This window comes from Mustelus asterias, chromosome 16, assembly GCF_964213995.1.
Source record: "Mustelus asterias chromosome 16, sMusAst1.hap1.1, whole genome shotgun sequence".
In the NCBI taxonomy this organism is placed as follows: Eukaryota; Metazoa; Chordata; class Chondrichthyes; order Carcharhiniformes; family Triakidae; genus Mustelus; species Mustelus asterias.
The window spans coordinates 69,572,907-69,592,501 of record NC_135816.1 but is presented as its reverse complement, the minus strand read 5'-3'; the positions used below and the strand labels follow the sequence as shown (position 1 = coordinate 69,592,501).

Genomic DNA, 19,595 nt, shown 5'->3' with positions numbered 1-19,595 from the left:
GTCTGCGTGTGTTTCCTCCTTGTGCTTTGGTTTCCTTCCATAGTCCAAAGATGTGCAGTGAGAGATCCTATGTATGCTTAGCCCTGAGAGATCCTTTGTATGTTTAGCCCTGTTTGCTTCAGTCTATGCAAAGACTTCATTTTAAGTTATTTTTGCCTATGCAATTAACTCTGCAACTTGACTACATGTGGAATCAGAAGGCTAATGGTTAGCTGGAAATTGACTGCATTCCTGAAGGGTACACAATGCAGGCAAACAACGGTTCCATAACAGCAGCTGCAAGAATTGTTTTTCTAAGACAGAGACAGGCTGTGGAAAACATTTCCAATAACGAGATAACAGTTGAAATATAGTTTGGATTTTAGTGTGTATTTTTTCAGTTTGTTTTTGAGATCCGTTCTGTGCGTTTAAGTTCAGCACAGAGGCTGGCAGTAAAAGCCTATCTCCAAATTTCTTTTTACTTTTGTCATGTTAATAATTCTTTTAAGTTCTGTTCAATAAAAGAAAAGAATTTAAAAATCATATCAGTGCTGTCCTTGTCTATTCAAACAAATAAATGACCCTACATGCAGATTAGGTGGATTAGCCATGCTAAATTGCCCCTTAGTGCTCAAAGATGTGTAGCTTAGATGGATCAGCCATAGGAAATGTTTAGGGTTACAGGGATAGATTGGGGGAGAGAGGGCCTGGGTAAGATACTCTGTCAGAGAGTCTGTGCAGACTTGATGGGCTGAATGGCCTCTTCTGCACTGCAGGGATTCTATGATGATTTGACTGTTTGAAATTCAAACACACACATAAAACAATACATCTACATTTCTACAGTTTGGATGCTTTCACATCATTTCAAAGTTTCTGAAAGAATATAATTGCCTTTATATGGCACATTTCCTGACCTCAGGAAACCCTGAAATTAGACAATCTTGAAGCATGGTCACTATTTGGTGTTTAACAAGGTGCCAAAATAACCATGAGATAGACAATCAAATCATTTGTTTTAGTGGAGGTGCTTGAGTGATAAATATTAACTAGGATACCAGAAGAACTCCTTTACCCTTCATTGAAATAAGGCCAGGGGATCAGATCAGATCAGGCATGATCTTATAAAATGGCGGAGGAGGCTCAGTAGGTTTAATGGGCCTACTCCTGCTTCTTATTTGTAGGTTTACATCTTCTATGCCCATCCCCAACAGCTCTGCGTCTCCTCAATGCTGCACTGGAATGTCAACTTCGGTTACGTACTTCAGCTTTTTTGTTTAGTGTTGAAAATGGACAACATAGTGGCACAATGGTTAGCACTGCTGCCTCATGGCCCAGTGACCCAGGTTCGATTCCGCCTTGGGTGATTGTCTGTGCAGAGTTTGCACGTCCTCCCTGTGTCTGCGTGGATTTCCTCTGGTGGTCCGGCTTCCTCCCATAGCCCAAAGATCTGGTGGATTGGCCATGCTAAATTGCCCCTTAGTGTCCAAAGACGTGTAGGTTAGATGGATTAGCCATGGTAAATGAGCGGAAGGCCTGTGTGGGATTCCTTTGTGGAGAGTCAGACACGATAGGCCAAATGGCCTCCTTCTGCACAGTAGGGATTCTGTGGATTCTATGTTAACAAGGTGGACACCTTATGGTGAAGAACTTGGAGTTGTTTCTGTTCTTCATGTTGATCTTGGGAGAAAAGTGTGCATTCGAGGTGCTGAGATGGAAGTGTTTAAATTAATAAAAGGTTTGGACAGGGGAGGTGGAAGCAGACAGTTTCCAGACATTGAGGGGTCTGGAATGTAGGACCATGGATACAGGATTAAATGTCTGTAATTTCAAAGAGAGAAGAGGAGAAACCTCTTCACAGAGAATTGAAAGACTGCGGAATTCACTTCCAGGGTCAGTGGGCGAGATTTGATTGGGAGAGGAGGGTAAAGTAAAGGGATATGGGAACAGGTTGGATAAATGTGATGAGGACTATTTGCTTGCATGGGAGCCAACCACAAACATGCACTGTCAAGGCTGAATGGCCTGTAGAACTACTATTCCCAATTCTGCCCTGCTTCCGCATTCCATTTGGAGTGACGCCAGGCTAGTTGACACAGGAATTGCTAACTGCTGCAGCAGAGGGTCTTATACTGAGGCTGAAAATGACCGGCAGAGCAGAGGGAGCTTTATTTAGCATCCAACCTGACCAGGTGGCGAACACTGACATGGTGACTGCAATGCAAGGTGTTCCATGTTCCAACGATAAAACCACTTCGTGATTTACCCAATACAGTCAACTCCCATCATCCATGATCCCCCCCCCGCCTCTGTCACGAATGTGCACGCACACCAAATCATGGTTTGTGGCACTAAAATGCCTCTTATCCACCATTTGGAACATTAAACCCTAACCTTGCCCACGCTGAAAGCATGCACTGCACACGTGTAGTCTCAGTGCATGTACAAGTTCACCATTCACGATTTCACCCTTTGCGAGATTTTGTGAGAAAGGAACATGAGAAAATGCCGGGACTTAACTGTAATTCCAAATGGTCACGTATGTATGCAATCGCAGTCAGCACTGTGGGGAGGCAATGGCCTTGTGGTATTATTGCTAGACTATTAATCCAGAAATTCAGCTAATGATCTGGGAACCCGGGTTCAAATCCTGCCACAGCGGATGGCGGCATTTGAATTCAATAAAGAATATACTGATGACCATGAAACTATTGCCGATTGTCGGGAAAACCCATCTGGTTCACTAATGTCCTCTCGGGAAGGAAATGTGCCATCCTTACCTGGTCTGGCCTATGTGTGACATGACTCCAAAGCCACAGCAATGTGGTTGACTCTCAGTTACCCTCTGAAATGGCCTAGGAAGCTACTCAGTTCAAGAGCAATTAGGGATGGGCAATAAGTCCTGGCCAAAAACAATCTTCAGTTTTGGTGGCCCATCAACAAGCTGCTGAAGAAGGGCAATCCCAAACCCAAAGGGCCAATTCTTTGTTCCATCATTTGACTTCTTGGGAAAAGAAAATTGTAATAAAAGGGACCAATGATTTGTTACGATAATGTTTGACACTGATAGCATGAACCAATTTTATTTTATAGGTGTCTTTCATGCTTACTCTTACCCTTCAGATCTATTGATCTTTCGTACTTTTGCACTCTAGGACACTCACTCTTCAGTCTGAGTAGTGTCAGCAGTGGCTCAGTGGCCGCACTATAGTTTCCTGACCCAGGGGTTCGAGGGTTCAAATTCCACTCCAGAGACCTGAACATATAAGCTAGGCTAACACATCAGTGCAATGCTGAGGGAGTGCTGTAAGGTGTCAAGTGCTTTCAGGTGAGATGTTAAATTAAGGCCCTCCGGTCAATGTAAAAGATCTGATACCACAATCTGATGGTTATTCTACGCAATATTTAGCCCTCAAGCTGAAATCAGAATATCTGGCTATTGAATTTGAGGAGGAATTTTTTCAGCTAGAGAGTGGTGAATCTGTAGAATTCGTTCCCACAGAAGGCTGTGGAGCTCAAGTCATTGAGTGTATTTAAGACAGAGATAGATAGGTTCTTGATTGGTAAGGGGATCAAAGGTTACGGGGAAAAGATAGGAGAATGTGGTTGAGAAACCTATCAGCCATGATTGAATGGCAGAGCAGACTCAATGGGTCAAATGGCTTAATTCTACTCCTATAACTTATGGTCTTTTGGCCTAATTTCATTGTTGCCCGTGGGATCCTGCCATCTGGAAATTGGCTGCTGTATTTGCCTGGATTGTAACAGTGGTTACACTTCAAAAGTACTTGTTTGGCTGTGAAACACTTTGGGACACCTTGAGTTAGTGAAAGTTGCTCTCAAAATGTGAATTCTTTCTTTCACTGCGCATTCTCAGCACAATCTTTATGGAGGAAAATTATCACTGTTCCCCAAAATTCTGCTTGCTTTTCCCATTGCTTCCCTTAGTCATTCTTCGATTCTCCCTTGGCACCTAATCAAACTTCCTGTTGCTAACTTTAATCATCGAGTAACATTTTTTCTTTTTGACGTTTATGCAATACTATATATCTTCCAGACACAGGAATCCACAGCTGCCACTCAAGTCTCCCACTGCCATTGTTAACGCTCAAAAGTAATTGCCAAGATAGATCTTTTTAGTCTTTAAAACTTGAATGCCAGGACAGCGAGCTATATAATTTTAAGGTAGCTTTTTGTGGCAGGGCTTTGAATCAACTGCTTTTCTCTTGTTATCTCTTCCAGCTGAAAGTTGAGAGGGTGAAAATATCTCTGTAGTTGCCAGGAGATGCAACTTAGTTGCTGTAGTGATAACTGAAGGGAAACAGTCACTCAGAATAGCTTGGTAATGGGTCAGGGACCTGGAATTAAAGCATGAGATAGTCAATTCCCCAAGCCTCAAATGATGAGCTCAATGCTTTAAAGCCTTGGATTGAAATTGCTCTGTGCCATGCTAGCAAGAGATGAGTTAGTGTTCAATGTTAGAACCTGCTTGCTTTTAAAGGAGGGTTCAATATCAGTGGATGGTTGGATCAAAATAGTGGATGCAGGCATATAATATTTTCATTACTAACCAGGCATATTTTAATTTAAATATTTTTGATGTGGAATGAGGCATCAGGCAGTGATCCGACTGTGACTGAGCATCTCAAATGTAGGATTTTCCTTTGCGGATAGCTCTGATATTATCAGCTTCATGGTAAAGTTTCCATGATGCACGAGATGAGTCTGAAGGTACAATTGACTCTAGTTACACCTCTGACATTCTATGCGGCCTGTATTAGGTTAGGTTTGGATTCTATGAATTAAGACAGTTGGAGTGGGTTGGGTCGGATTGGATTGGAATTGTTTGGATGGGATTGTCTTGAAGTCCAGGCTTTTAGAGATGAATTGTAACCCTCAAAAACTATTGGGTTTCGATAGACGGGAATGTAACAATGTGGTGAACCATCGTTGGTTCCCACTGGATAGTACTGAGCCAGGGTCTGGCCAGTACTACATGGATGTACATATGTTACTGTTGGGTTGTGCTACTTGTTGCTGTTGGGGTTAGGGTGGGGTTGTTACACCTTTGTACTGTAGTGTTGTGGTACATCCCAGCCGGGCTCCGCCTCCTGGGAGAGGTATAAAAGTCCCTGCTCTGGCCGGGACCCCTTCAGTCTGGGATAGTGTATATAATTACTGGCTGCTTCATTACAGTAAATAAAAGCCTTTCATTTACCAAGCATCAGGCCTCGTCTTTGAGTCGCGCATCAATTTTATTTACTGTCGTTAAACTCTCGTCGAAGAAAGAAAAAGAGAGAGTATGGAGCAAATCCTGAAGCCGGAACGCCTTACACTAGATCCACGTGTGGTGGGCGCTTCTAACACCTTCGACCACTGGCTGAAGTGTTTCGAAGACTACCTGGCAGCCTCCGCAGCGGTCACCACAGATGATGACAGACTCCGGGTCCTTCATGCGAGGGTAAGCGACACTGTCTATCTCGCGATCCGTGCAGCCACCGATTATACTAAGGCCCTCGAGCTTCTGAAGAAGCGCTATATCAAACCACCCAATGAAATACACGCTCGTTACCTTCTAGCCACTCGACGACGGCAGTCTGGCGAAACGATGGAGGAATATGCGAACGAGCTCCTACAGCTAGCCAGGGGCTGTAACTGCAAAGCTGTGTCGGCTGAGCAGAGCATGAACGACCTTGCCCGAGATGCATTTGTGGCGGGGGTCGGATCGTCGTACATTCGACTTAAACTGTTGGAGAAGGGTAACCTTGATCTTACCCAGGCCATCGAGCTAGCGGAGATGCTCGAGACGGCCTCCAAAAGCTTAGTATTATATCCGGAGGACCATGTGGAGACAACGTGGCAGGAGCAGTCGCCAATCCCTCCTCGTCCCTTGGGTTCGAAATGCTGCGTAATGGCGTGCTCACACTCGGGCCAGACGACGGCAGCAGCCCCGGGCGGCCCGCGGTGCTATTTCTGTGGGGGAGCGAAGCATACTTGGCAAAGGTGTCCCACTAAAGCTGTGTTGTGCACCGCATGCGGTAAGAAAGGGCACTATTCGAAAGTGTGCCGATCTAAACCCAGGAACGGCAGTGCGGCCTGCGATTCTTCAGAGCTCGGGTCTTCGTCGTCGAAGACATCGAGGGGTTCGTCCACGTGCGAGGCCAGGACGACGCCATTACAGTCGACGGAGTCGGAGGTGTGTGACCACCAGGGGTCGCTGAGTTTGGCGCCCTCACCCACGTGCGACTCATGGGAGCGGCCATGTTGGTCGACACTGACCGCGAACGACCAGCAGGGACCCTCATCGATTTCAGCTGCCTGCAGTGGCGCTCATGAACCAACGGTGGCGTCGATCATCCTGGACCAGGCCAAGCCTCATAGACTTGACAAATCTATGATGAATATCCAGGTAAATGACCACGTGATTTATTGTCTGTTTGACAGCGGGAGCACTGAGAGCTTTATCCACCCAGACACTGTGAAGCGGTGTGGACTCCAGATTCAACCTGCCAAACAGACAATCTCTATGGCATCGAGGTCCCAGTCTGTTGCCGTGCTAGGGAGTTGCGTGGTAACTTTGAAGGTAAGGGACAGTTTACGAGCGTTTCAAGCTCCGCGTGTTGCCGTATCTTTGCGCGCCAATACTTCTCGGACTAAACTTCATGGTCCACTTGAGGAGTGTAATCCTACAGTACGGTGGGCCACTCCCTTCACTGGCAGTGGGAAAACAGCAGCAGCCTCCAAATTGCCCAACACGCCCCGCCTGCAGCCTCTCGACGCTGAAGATCACCACACCCTCCTTGTTCCAGAATCTTGTGCCAGGCTGCAAGCCCATCGCGACTAAAAGTAGGCGTTACAGCGCTGAGGATCGGATCTTCATTAGATCTGAGGTTCAGCGGCTCTTCAAAGAAAGGATCATACAACCCAGAGCTAGTCCGTGGAGAGCGCAGGTCGTGGTGGTCAAGAGCGGGAACAAACCCCGGATGGTCATTGACTACAGTCAGACCATTAACCGATATACCCAGCTGGATGCGTATCCTCTCCCGCGCATATCTGATATGGTCAATCAGATTGCGCAGTACCGGGTGTTCTCCACAATAGACCTCAAGTCTGCCTACCACCAACTCCCCATTCGCCCAGAGGACCGACAATACACGGCTTTTGAGGCGGATGGTCGCTTGTATCACTTTCTCAGGGTTCCCTTTGGTGTCACCAATGGGGTCTCGGTCTTCCAGCGTGCTATGGACCGAATGGTGGACCAGAACGGGCTGCAGGCTTCCTTCCTGTACCTGGATAATGTCACCATCTGCGGCCATGACCAGCAGGACCACGACACGAATCTCCTGAACTTCCTACGCACTGCATCTCGCCTGAACTTGACCTACAACAGGGAGAAGTGTGTGTTTCATACGCGCCGTTTAGCCATCCTAGGATACGTGGTGGAAAACGGGATCATTGGCCCTGATCCAGACCGTATGCGCCCCCTTTCTGAACTTCCCTTGCCTGCTAGTGCAAAAGCACTGAGAAGATGCTTAGGCTTCTTCTCTTATTATGCGCAGTGGGTTCCCAACTACGCGGACACAGCCCGTCCGCTCATTAAGTCCACGACTTTTCCCCTAACGCCAGAGGCCCGATTGGCCTTCGATAATTTGAAAGCCGACATTGCGAAAGCTACGATGCACGCTGTTGACGAGTCCATCCCCTTTCAGGTGGAGAGCGATGCATCTGATTTCGCCCTGGCCGCCACACTTAACCAGGCAGGCAGGCCCGTCGCATTTTTTTCCCGCACCCTCCAAGGCCCCGAAATTCGGCATTCAGCGGTGGAAAAGGAGGCCCAGGCCATTGTGGAGGCCGTCAGGCACTGGCGCCATTACTTGGCGGGAAAACGGTTCACCCTGATCACGGACCAGCGGTCTGTGGCGTTCATGTTTAACAACACGCAGAGGGGCAAGATCAAGAATGACAAGATCTTGCGGTGGAGAATTGAACTCTCCACCTATAACTATGACATCATGTATCGTCCAGGGAAACTCAATGAGCCCTCGGATGCCCTCTCGCGTGGAACATGCGCCAGTATACAGGAGGACCGTTTGCAGGCCTTCCATAATGACCTGTGCCATCCTGGGGTCACTTGGCTCTACCACTTTATAAAGGCCCGCAACCTGCCTTACTCGGTGGAGGACGTCAGGTCAGTAACACGAAGCTGTCGGGTTTGCGCGGAATGCAAACCGCACTTTTACCGACCTGACCGGGCACATTTAGTCAAGGCCACTCGTCCCTTCGAGAGACTGAGTGTCGATTTTAAGGGCCCCCTTCCCTCAACAGATCGGAATGTGTACTTCCTCAATATCATTGACGAGTACTCTCGGTTCCCTTTTGTTGTTCCCTGCTCTGATACATCCGCTGCCACGGTTATCAAGGCATTCCATGATCTCTTTACCCTGTTCGGGTACCCCGGCTACATCCATAGCGACAGGGGCTCGTCGTTCATGAGCGATGACTTGAGGCAATTCCTGCTCTCATACAGGATTGCCTCTTGTAGGACCACGAGCTACAACCCTAGGGGTAACGGACAGGTGGAACGTGAGAATGCTACAGTCTGGAAGGCTGTCTTACTGGCGTTGAAGTCAAAAGGTCTTCCAGTCTCCCGTTGGCAAGAGGTGCTCCCTGATGCGCTCCATTCTATTCGCTCCCTCCTGTGTACAGCAACCAATGCTACTCCCCACGAGAGGATGTTCTCATTCCCTCGGAAATCTTCCTCGGGGACCTCATTACCGTCGTGGTTGACGTACTCAGGACCCGTCCTCCTGCGGCGACATGTAAGGGCCCGCAAGTCCGACCCGTTGGTCGAACAGGTCCGTCTCCTCCACGCCAACCCTCAGTATGCCTATGTGGCATACCCTGACGGGTGAGAGGACACGGTCTCGATCCGAGACCTGGTGCCAGCAGGGGACGTGGCAACCCCTGTCGCTCCCATACCCCCTGTTACAAACCCTTTAACTCTTGTTTCTTCCCCGGACACGGCGCGGGCAGCATTGGGACCATTGCTTAACCCTTTTACTCCCATGTACAGCTTGCCTGAGCCCAGAAGATGGTCGCCACTGTAGGGCGTGTCAGGATCCCATGGACTACCGTCACCTCAGGGTCAACCGGCCTGTGAGTCCGTGGAAGAACAGCTGGACGCCGCCTTGGGGAGAACGCCACCGCAAGTGCCTACTCCGGTGTCACCGCCGGTATTGAGGAGGTCACAACGACGGTGCGGTCCCCCTGACCGTCTGAACTTATAGACTGCTGACACTTGATTCTGTTTTTGTACCCCGCCGGCCTTTGTTCTCAAAGGAGGGGTGAATGTGGTGAACCATCGTTGGTTCCCACTGGATAGTACTGAGCCAGGGTCTGGCCAGCACTACAAGGATGTACATATGTTACTGTTGGGTTGTGCTACTTGTTGCTGTTGGGGTTAGGGTGGGGTTGTTACACCTTTGTACTGTAGTGTTGTGGTACATCCCAGCCGGGCTCCGCCTCCTGGGAGAGGTATAAAAGTCCCTGCCCTGGCCGGGACCCCTTCAGTCTGGGATAGTGTATATGATTACTGGCTGCTTCATTACAGTAAATAAAAGCCTTTCATTTACCGAGCATCAGGCCTCGTGTTTGAGTAGCGCATCAAACAACTTTCAGAATCTCAACGGCCTTTGAAACCATCGACTTTAAGTGAGGCGGTATGGGGGTCACACAACCAATCCATTCCCAGAGAGTCGGTTATCATTTAAATCATTTTAATGAAGCTGTGTACTTCAGATCTTCATCTCTCTTTTAGTTTTAACACAGGGTTTCCCAGGCCTCAGAAAATGGAACAGCTAAAGGGAGGCGAGGACTGCTGAGCATGAGAGTTAAGTGCCTTTCCAGCACTGCTGGTAGGTTTGGAGGATCAACAGTGCTTCCTCCCACGGGCACTCAGGCTAACCTGCTTCTCTCCACAATTGGACTCCCTATCATCATTATAATTCCCCCTCTATATGATCAAACCCCTCCATCCCATTGAGATCAAATAGCCGACATGTTCTTTTACCTCCCACCTTGGCTTTAGATCTGTCTGCAGTTATCTAAGATCACCCCCTTACCCTACAAGCTACACCTTCTCGTGATCTCTACCACAGCAGCACAAAATTACTTGTCAGTGTTCTCAACCGCTTTGCTCCTGCGGTCTCCCTCCTCCATTATAAATATTCCATGGACTGGCTGGGGCACAAGTATTTTTTCCCGTGTATGCATAGTTGTACAACTCAGCAGATTTATCAATTAATATTTTTGTTTTACTTGCCTAATGAGTAATGTGTTGTCAGCGCTGAACAATAATCCTGACTTTGACAAGCATATGCAATGATCGACATATAACTGTCCCCGGTTAGGGGGATTAGCTGGGTAAATATGTGGGGTTACAGGATTAGGGTCTGGGTGGGGAGCTCTTTTGGAGAGTCAGTGCAGCCTCATTGGGCCAAGTGGCCTGTTTCTGCACTGGTGGTTATTCTATGATTCTATAACATTGTTATGTGATATCATTGCTGAAACTCCAGCTTCACTTCAGTGGGTTTTACTAAACGGGACCAATGTTTTCAGTGCTGCTGAAGAAGCTGTGTAATGTTCATTGGAAGCATTCACACCAAAATGTCTCCAACAGGGTTTCACTGAGCTTGGGCTAAGGGAACTGTCAGATGAGATGTCACTGAGCTCTTTCAAGAGCTTTGATGGGGCAGAAGGTGGCAGTTTAATTTCATTATTCTCCCTAAAGTGGCTCACTGCTGTGTAGCAAATTACTCCATTGTGAGTTCTGGAAAATGAATACTTTTTCAGTAGAACAGCGAACAAAATGTGCTATCAGCTGTGGTTTGATTGCTAAAGTCACCTTTACTTAGCCAAAAGAATGGAGCAGCTCAAAAATACCCTTAGTTCCCTCTGCCCTGCAACTGTCAACAGAATAGACTGACAAGCAGGGAGGCTCGCCAGAAGACTAAGCACATTGGTAGGATAATTGCTACTTTCTCTGTGCTTGGTTCTTTTTTGTCACTAAGGGGATCGTTTCACAATACATAAGGTTTATGTTAAACAAAAATCTGCTTTTTGTCTCTTTCACATTATTTTTTACTCATTCATGGGATGAGGGCTTATGTTGGCAAGGCCAACATTTATTCACCATCCCTAACTGCCTGAGAGACATTGGTGGTGAGCTTTTTGAACCACTGCAGTCCATGTCCTGTCAGCACACTCACTGGGGTAAATTTTCTGGTCCCGCCTGTCGCGGGTCCGTTGACCTCAAGACGGGAATTTCCGGTCTCTGGGTGGGAACAACTGAAAAATCCCATCCATGGTGTTGGTAAGGAGGGAGTTTGACTTAGTGACAGTGAAGGAATGATGATATAGTTCCCAGTCGGATGATGTGTGGCTTGAAGAGGAACTTCCAGGTGGTGACATACCCAATCATCTGCTGCCATTGCCCTTCTAGGTGGTAGAGGTTGCTATATTGAAGGATGTTATCAAAAGAGCCTTGGCAAGTTGCTACAGCGGCATGGTAGCACAGTGGTTAGCACTGCTGCTGCACAGCTCCAGGGACTTGGGTTTGATTCCCGGCTTGGGTCACTGTCTGTGTGGAGTTTGCACATTCTCCTCGTGTCTGCGTGGGTTTCCTCCGGGTGCTCCAGTTTCCTCCCACAGTCCAAAGATGTGCGGGTTACGTTGATTGGCCATGCTAAAATTGCCCCTTAGTGTCCTGGGATGCGTAGATTAGAGAGATTAGCGGGTAAAATATGTAGGGATATGGGGGTCGAGCCTGGGTGGGATTGTGGTCGGTGCAGACTCGATGGGCTGAATGGCCTCTTTCTGTACTGTAGGGTTTCTATAATTTCTAGTACTTTTTGTAGATGATACGACAGCTGCGACTGTGCATTCATGGTGAAGGTGAATGGCATACCCATCAAGCAGTTCAGTTTTGGATGCCTCTGAATTTCTTGAGTGTTGGAGCTGCACACATCAAAGAAAGTGGAGAGTTTTCCATCAAACTCCTGACTTGTATATGGTAGACAGCTTTTGGGGAACAGAAAGTGAGTTACTGGCTGCAGCATTCTCAATATCTGAGCTGCTTTCATTGAGTAGTTGCAAATGGTCCTGAACACTCTACAATCTTCAGTGAACATTCCACTTCTGACCTTGTGATGGAGGGAATGTCATCAACGAAGCAGCTGAAGACGTTTGGCCTAGGACCTCCTTGAGCCTCCTTTGGGCCTGAAGAACGTCTGCAGCCAAGATGTTTGGTTTCTGACTATCTATCCTCTGTTAGATATGACTCCAGCCAGTGAAGAGTTTTCCTTTGATTCCTATTTATTTTAATTTTTTTAGGGTTCTTTGATGCCACAATCAGGCAAAATCTGTCTTGACATAAAGGGCCCCAAGGGTCTCACCTCAGCTCTGAAATCCAGTTCCTTTTTCCATGTTTGGTTCAAGGCTATGACGAGGTCTGGAGCTGAGTCATCCTGGTGGAACAAAAAGTGAGCTTCAGGGAGCAATTTATTGTTGAATATATGCCACTTGATAGCACTATTAACAACCCCTTCTATCACTTTACTGATGATTGGGAGTAGACAGATTGGGTAATAATTGGCCAAATTAGATTAGTCCTATTTCGTGTGGATAGGACATACCTGGACAATTCTCCACACTTCCATTGACATTAGCTTTTATTGAAAGAGGAAGTTGGTTATAACTTCCTTCCCACTTATATGATGCTCCTTAGCTGACAAGAGAGCTTCTCGGCCTTTTGGCTAAGATCAAGCATCAGATCAAGCCCAAAATGGGGTGCAATGCCTTATCTTGTCAGCTTGGATCTTGTTTATCTCTCTTGTGGGGACCATGAATTCGATTCAATTAGAATTTGGATTTGGTTTTTGGAGAAAACAAGGAATGGAATTGGGCTTGCCCGGTCCATTCTGAGCATTGACTTTGTAACTTTAAGAATGGAGTAAAAATATTTTTAAAATATATCACACTGTCTTCCAACAGGGAGCCCATTGAAAGGAAAAAAAAAACTCATGTGTTGTGGAGTTAAGACTAGACACCCAGGTTTACTAACCAAAACTATTGCCCTCTCCCTAATCCTATACCAATCAACCCCTACCACACCCCTGAAATAACTCAGAGGCTGGTGTCCCTTCACCACATTCCCTTTATTTTCAAACTTATCACCACTCCTAAGAGTGCTTCAGATACAAAGTCATAATCCAGAGTGGCAGTAGACCCGGTATTCCTCATTATATACATAGGTGAGACTCCCTGATTGGCAATCATTACGTCAATCAGAAAGCATACACTCAAAGAGGCCAACCTCATGGACCTCACTGAGGTCATTACACCCCTCTTGGAAATCCTGGCCTGGAGCGATTGGGACCATACAGTTCCAGATTACTTCCTCAATTAATTTCATGCACTGCTGTTTCAGACTCAGCACCTTATCAATCTTTTTGACCAACCAAATAAACTAAATCAAATTAACTAAGGGCCAGCACCTTATCAAAGCACTATTTAATTTTGTAGATGCCTTGGCAGTTAAATAGGCCAAAAGGTACAGCAAGAAAATTCAGAAAACCAAAAGCCTCATCATCTCCTGATTGCCCTTCCATCCTCAGTAAACTTCAGTTCATCCAAAACCTTGTCGTCACTATCTTAACTTGCTCAGCCATCAATCCTGCTCTTGCTGAACTTGGTCCTTAGTGCCTTTAATTTAAAATTCTTATCATCATGCTAACATCCCATTATAGTTTTGTGCCAAAGGCAATCTCCTCCATTTGTACAACCACTTCCCTCAAAACTCTCTATTCCTTTAGCTTGTGTGTCCCTTCCCTTCATCTCACTATGGTTGCCATGTCTGCAGCTACACTCTGGGCAGCACTCCACATTGTTGCTCTCAGCCCCTTCTTTAAACCTACTTTTTGTTTTAAACTAAGATTTCAGTCAGTTATTCCAGAACACCTCCTTCTTTGTTTCAGTATCTATTTTATTTTTCCATCCTGCCTTTGTGAAGTACCTTGGGATTTTCTTTTACATTAAAGGCGTGATATAAACACAAGTTTTGGAATTGACAGAGAAGAATTCAAAACTGATACCATCAGTAATTCTAAGAGGGATTGGAAAAATAATTTGTTAAATAAATCAATGGAGACCTATGGGTAACGAACTGCGACTGCTTGAACTTTGGTGTCAATTGGATAATTAAAATAGTCTTTTTTGACCCTGTGATAAGTTAAAGTTTATTTATTAGTCACAAATATGCTTACATTAACACTGCAATGAAGTTACTGTGAAAATCCTAGTCGCCACACTCCGGAGCCTGTTTGGATAAACTGAGGGAGAATTTAGTATGGCTAATGCAACTAACCAGCATGTCTTCTGGACTGTGGGAGGAAACCAGAGCACCTGGAGGAAACTCACGCAGACACGGGGAGAACATGCAGACTCTGACCAGACAGTGACTCATGGCTGAAATTGAACCTAGGTCCCTGGCGCTGTGAGGCAGCAGTGCTAACCACTGTGCTTCCGTGCCACCTTTATGAGCTTGGTTTTACTTAGCATTGCAAATCCTAGGCAGTGTTTTACAAACGCCTTTACTTGGATTCAAAGATTATTTTCTGATTCAAAGTCCCATTGAACGATATTGGAAACAGTTTAGCTGATTTGGTATGAAGTGCTGTAATGCCCCCTGTTGGTGCAGGAAGAAGGCTACAAATCCTGCAGGCAACATCGATCAGTCAGCTAAAGGTCTGTCTGCCTGTGGCGGTTTTAGCTTCTGAAATATACAAAGCAATTCTCTCCAATATTTCAATCACTAAATCAGGCAGAGTGTTTTATGAAACATTTTGAAATAGCAGGACCTCTCTCTCTTGACAATTCAGATGGTTGAGGTGAAGTGTAGGTCAAAAGGCTCCTGGTGCAGTGACAGCAGGGTGACAACATTTAAAAAAGGAAAACCTGCATTTATAGTACGTACTTTATGACCAGAACACCCAAAATGCTTTGAAAAGATTTTTGAAGTATAGTCACTCTCATTATGTAGGATTGCTGCCAAATTACACACAACACGGCAGTGTGATAATGACCCAGATAATCTGATCTGATTGAGAGCTAACTGGTTAAAAGGACTAAATGGTTATTTGATTTGATTTATTATTATCACATGTATCGATATACAGTGAAAAGTATTGTTTCTTGTGGTCTATACAAGCAAAAAATATCATTCGTAGAGTACATTGAGGAGAAATAGTTTATTTATTAGTGTCACAAGTAGGCTTATATTAACACTGCAATGAAGTTACTCTGGAAATCCCCTAGTCGCCACACTCTGGCGCCTATTCGGGTACACTGAGAGAGAATTTAGCATGGCTAGTGTACCCAATCAGCACGTTCTACAGACTGTAGGAGGAAACCAGAGCACACGGAGGAAACCCACATAGACACGGGAAAACGTGCAAACTCCACATCGTCAGTGACCCAAGCCGGGAAAAGAACCTGGGTCCCTGGTGCTGTGGGGCAAAAGTGATAACCACGGTGCCACCCGGGTGCAGAATGTAGTGTTACAGTCATAGCTAGGGTGTAGAGAAAGATCAACTTTACATAAGGTAGGTCCGTTCAAAAGTCTGATGGCAACAGGGAAGAAGCTGTTCTTGAGTCGGTTAGTATGTGATCTCAGACTTTTGTATCTTTTTCCTGATGGAAGAAGGTGGAAGAGAGAATGTCCGGGGTGCGTGTGGTCCTTTGTTATGCTGGCTGCTTTTCTGAGACAGCGGGAAGTGTAGACAGAGTCAATGGATGGGAGGTTGGTTTGCGTTTTTTGCGGTCTGGGTCAGAGCAGGAGCCATACCAAGCTGTGATACTTCCAGAAAGGATGCTTTCTATGGTGCATCTGTAAAAGTTGGTGAGAGTCGTAGCGGACATGTCAAATTTCCTTAGCCTCCTGAGAAAGTTGGTGGGCTTTCTTAACTATAAAGTGGCATGGAGGGTCCAGGACATGTTGTTGCTGATCTGGACGCTTAGAAACTTGTTCTCTGGACCATTTCCTCTTCATCCCTGTTGATGTAGACAGGGGCATGCCCTCCACTGTGCTTCCTGAAGTCAATGACTATCTCCTTCATTTTACTGACATTGAGGGAGAGGTTATTGTCGTCACAAGCAGGAGAATGAAATTATGATAAGAGCGGAAGCTAACTAGAAATGTAAAAACAGATAGAGTTTCTACAGGTTGTTAAACGGGAAAAGAGTAGGTAATGTGAGTTCTCTGGATAGTGTCAAAATAGAGAGCTAATAGTAGAGAATAAGGAAATGGCAGTGAAATGAACAATTATTTTCCTTCTGTTTTCACTATAGAGGATACACAAAACATCCCAGTAATAGCTGTTAGTCAGGAGGTGGAAGGGAGAGAGGAACTTGGTGAAATTACAATCACTGCGGAAGTGATACTGAGCAGACATGGAGCCGCTGACTGACAAGTCTCCGGTCCTGATGGGGTATATCCTGGGGTATTAAAAGAGATGGCTAATGAGGTAGTAGATGTGTTGGTGTTAAACGGCCTTTTGGCTAAGATCAAGTGTAGTCTGCTGATGCTGCACTTGGTAATGGCCATTGGGTTGCATTTAAGCTTCATTTTCATATGAAGCAATTTTTAAAAGCGGCATCTCGGCCTTTTGGCTAAGATGCAAATGAGATCAAGCCTTCGGGGCGGAGACGTCTGCCTACTCCAATCAGCTTGGCTCATGTAGATCAGGCCCAAGGCAGGGTAAAGGGTCGCATACCCTGTCTTGTCAGCTTGGATCGGAAATGTCTCAACTTGTTGAGACTCTGAATTGGACTTGATTTGATTGAATTGGAAAAGTATTTAAAAAATGTGTTGGTGTTAATTTTCCAAAAATCACTAGATTCTGAAAAGGTTCCATCAGACTGAAAAGTAGCAAATGTGACCCCCTCAGTTCAAAAAGGGAGGTAGAAAACAGGAAACTATAGGCTAGTTACCTTGATGTCTGTCATAGGGAAGGTGTTAGAATTAATCATGAAGTATGTTATATTCTTTTGGGTTGAACCAATTAAGTAAATTAAACAAACTGAGGGGGAAATGGAAAGAGCAGCCCCTTAAAGGGATACTGCATCAAAAAAAATCAAATAACAAGGAAAACTTAAAACAACAAACCAAAATGTGATTAAACGGGTCAATAAAATACCCCATTTCCAGGGTGTTCCCATCAGGAAGGAGGTCATAGTAGGGCACTTAGAGAAACTCAAGGTAATTGGGAATAATCAGCATGGCTTTGTGAAATGAAAATAACGTTCAACCAATTTATTGGAGTTCTTTGAAGTAGTAATATACGCCGTGGACAAAGAATATAGACACACTCCACTTGAATTTCAATGAGGCACTTGCTAAGGTGCCACATCAAAGGTCATTGCAGAAAATGAAAACTCAAGTCACCAGAATTCTACTGCCTGTCCGCCACGGACTCGGAGTGGGTGACGGGCAGACAACGGAAATGTCTGTTGACCTTGGGCAGGATTTTCCAGTCTCGCCATAAAATACCATCCAATATGTTGCTTGTAACATATAAGCAGGGATAGAAGATTGATTGGCTGGCAGAAAACAAAGTGCATTCAAAAATTGGTTGTTGTCTGATTAGCAGGATGTGAGGAGTGGAGTCCCACAGTTGTCTGTACTAGGGTCTCAACCTTTTACAATTTATATCAATGATTCAGATGAGGGGAGAGAAGGGATGGTAGCTAAATTTGCAGGTGACACATTGATAGGTAGGGAAGTGTGTTGTGAAGAGGACATAAGAAAGTTGCAGGCAGATGTAGATAGGTTGAGTGAATGGGCAAAAATATGGCAAATGGAGTATTATGTGGGTAAATGTGAATGTGAAGTTTCTGACTCTGGCAGTAAGAATAAAAAAGCAGAATATTACTTCAATGGAGAATGACTGCAGAATTCCAAGGTGCAGAGGGATCTAGATATTCCAGTGCATGAGTTACAAAAAATTAGTGTATAGGTTCTGTAAGTAATTAAGAAGGCTAATGGAATGCTATCCATTATTATGAGAGGAATTGAACTTAAAAGTAAGGATGCGATGGTTCAGTTGAGACCACATCTCGAATGTTGTGAACAGTTTTGGTCTCCTTATTTAAGGGAGAACAAGGGAAGATATAAACACATTGAAGGTGGTTCAGAGGAGGATTTTTAGATTGATACCTGGAATGAGCGGGTTGTCTTATGAGGCAATTTTCGACAGGCTGGGTTTGTTTAGAAGAGTTTCGAAGAGTGAGGGGTGACTTGACTGAAGTAAATAAGACCTTGAATAGTCTTGACAAGGTGGACGGGGAACGGATGTTTCCTCTTGTGGGTGAGTCCAAAACTAGGGGGCACTGTTTCAAAATTAGGGGCTGCTCTTATAGGACATACATCAGGAGAATTTTTTCTCTGAGGATTGTGCAACTTTGGAACCCTGCCTCAGAAGGCGGTGGAAACAGGGTGACTGAATATTTTTAAGGCACTGGTCGATAAATTCTTGATAGGCAAGGAAATCAAATGCTATCGGGGAGTAGATGGAAATGTTGAATTCGAAACACAGATTCTGATCTTATTGAATGGCAGAGCAGGCTCAAAGGGATGAACGGCCTACTTCTATTTTTGTGTGTGTTTGTATGTTCTTTTCCAGGAGGGCAGCACGGTGGCACAGTGGTTAGCACTGCTGCCTCACACTGCCAGGGACCCAGGCTCATGTCCAGCCTTGGATTACTGCGTAGAGTTTGTATATCCTCCCCGTGTCGGCATGGGTTTCCTCCGGGTGCTCCGGTTTCCTCAAACAGTCCAAAGACATGCAGGTTAGGTGGATTGGCCATGATAAATTGCCCCTTAGTATCCAAAGATGTGTAGGTTAGGGTGATTCGTGGGACAAATGTATGGGGTTACGGGGATAGGGCAAGGTAAAGTGCTCTATCAGAGATTGGTGCAGAATTGATGGGCTGAATGGCTTCCTTCTGCACTGGAGATATTCTGTTCTATAAGAACCTTTGCTATATTCCCTGAGTGGCCCAAAGTTCAACGGTTGTCTGTGTCATGCAGCAGCAAGGAGGCAAGGACCATGTCTGAGGCAAGTCATGGAGATGAGAAGAGTTTCAAAAGATGAGTGAAAATGCTCTTCAAATGTTAAATGGCTTAATCCTTCAAAGTTAAAGTTGCAGCAGCCCCACACAGGTCAGTGGAGGAGTCAGACTTAAGAACTCTGCCAGTTTCAGGAGTCACCACCTGCCTGGCATCAGGTGGGCATTAGAGCAGGTGGACCACAGCTGTTTGAAGTCCACCCAGGGCACTAGAATAGCTGTAACTGGGAATGGGTGCTGCACCCTCAGAAATTCAGACCCACAGGAGATGAAGAGCAAGAGTGTGCAGAGGGTGGACAGAGAGCTGGGAATGAGGAGATGCGGAGGCCAGAGAGGGCAGTCGAGGAGCATGAAGAAGAGAGAAACACCACTCTGAGCACAGCATCAATGGGCAGAGAAACAGAGAGTTGTCGATGACGGAGAAGCAGTGCTGA

The 19,595-nt window shown here is 45.7% G+C and overlaps 1 pseudogene; it reads left to right on the top strand.

Annotated features, from left to right (window-relative positions):
• Positions 1 to 12,771: 12,771 nt before the first annotated feature.
• On the top strand, positions 12,772 to 12,997 carry LOC144505677 (U2 spliceosomal RNA; annotated as a pseudogene).
• Positions 12,998 to 19,595: the final 6,598 nt, after the last annotated feature.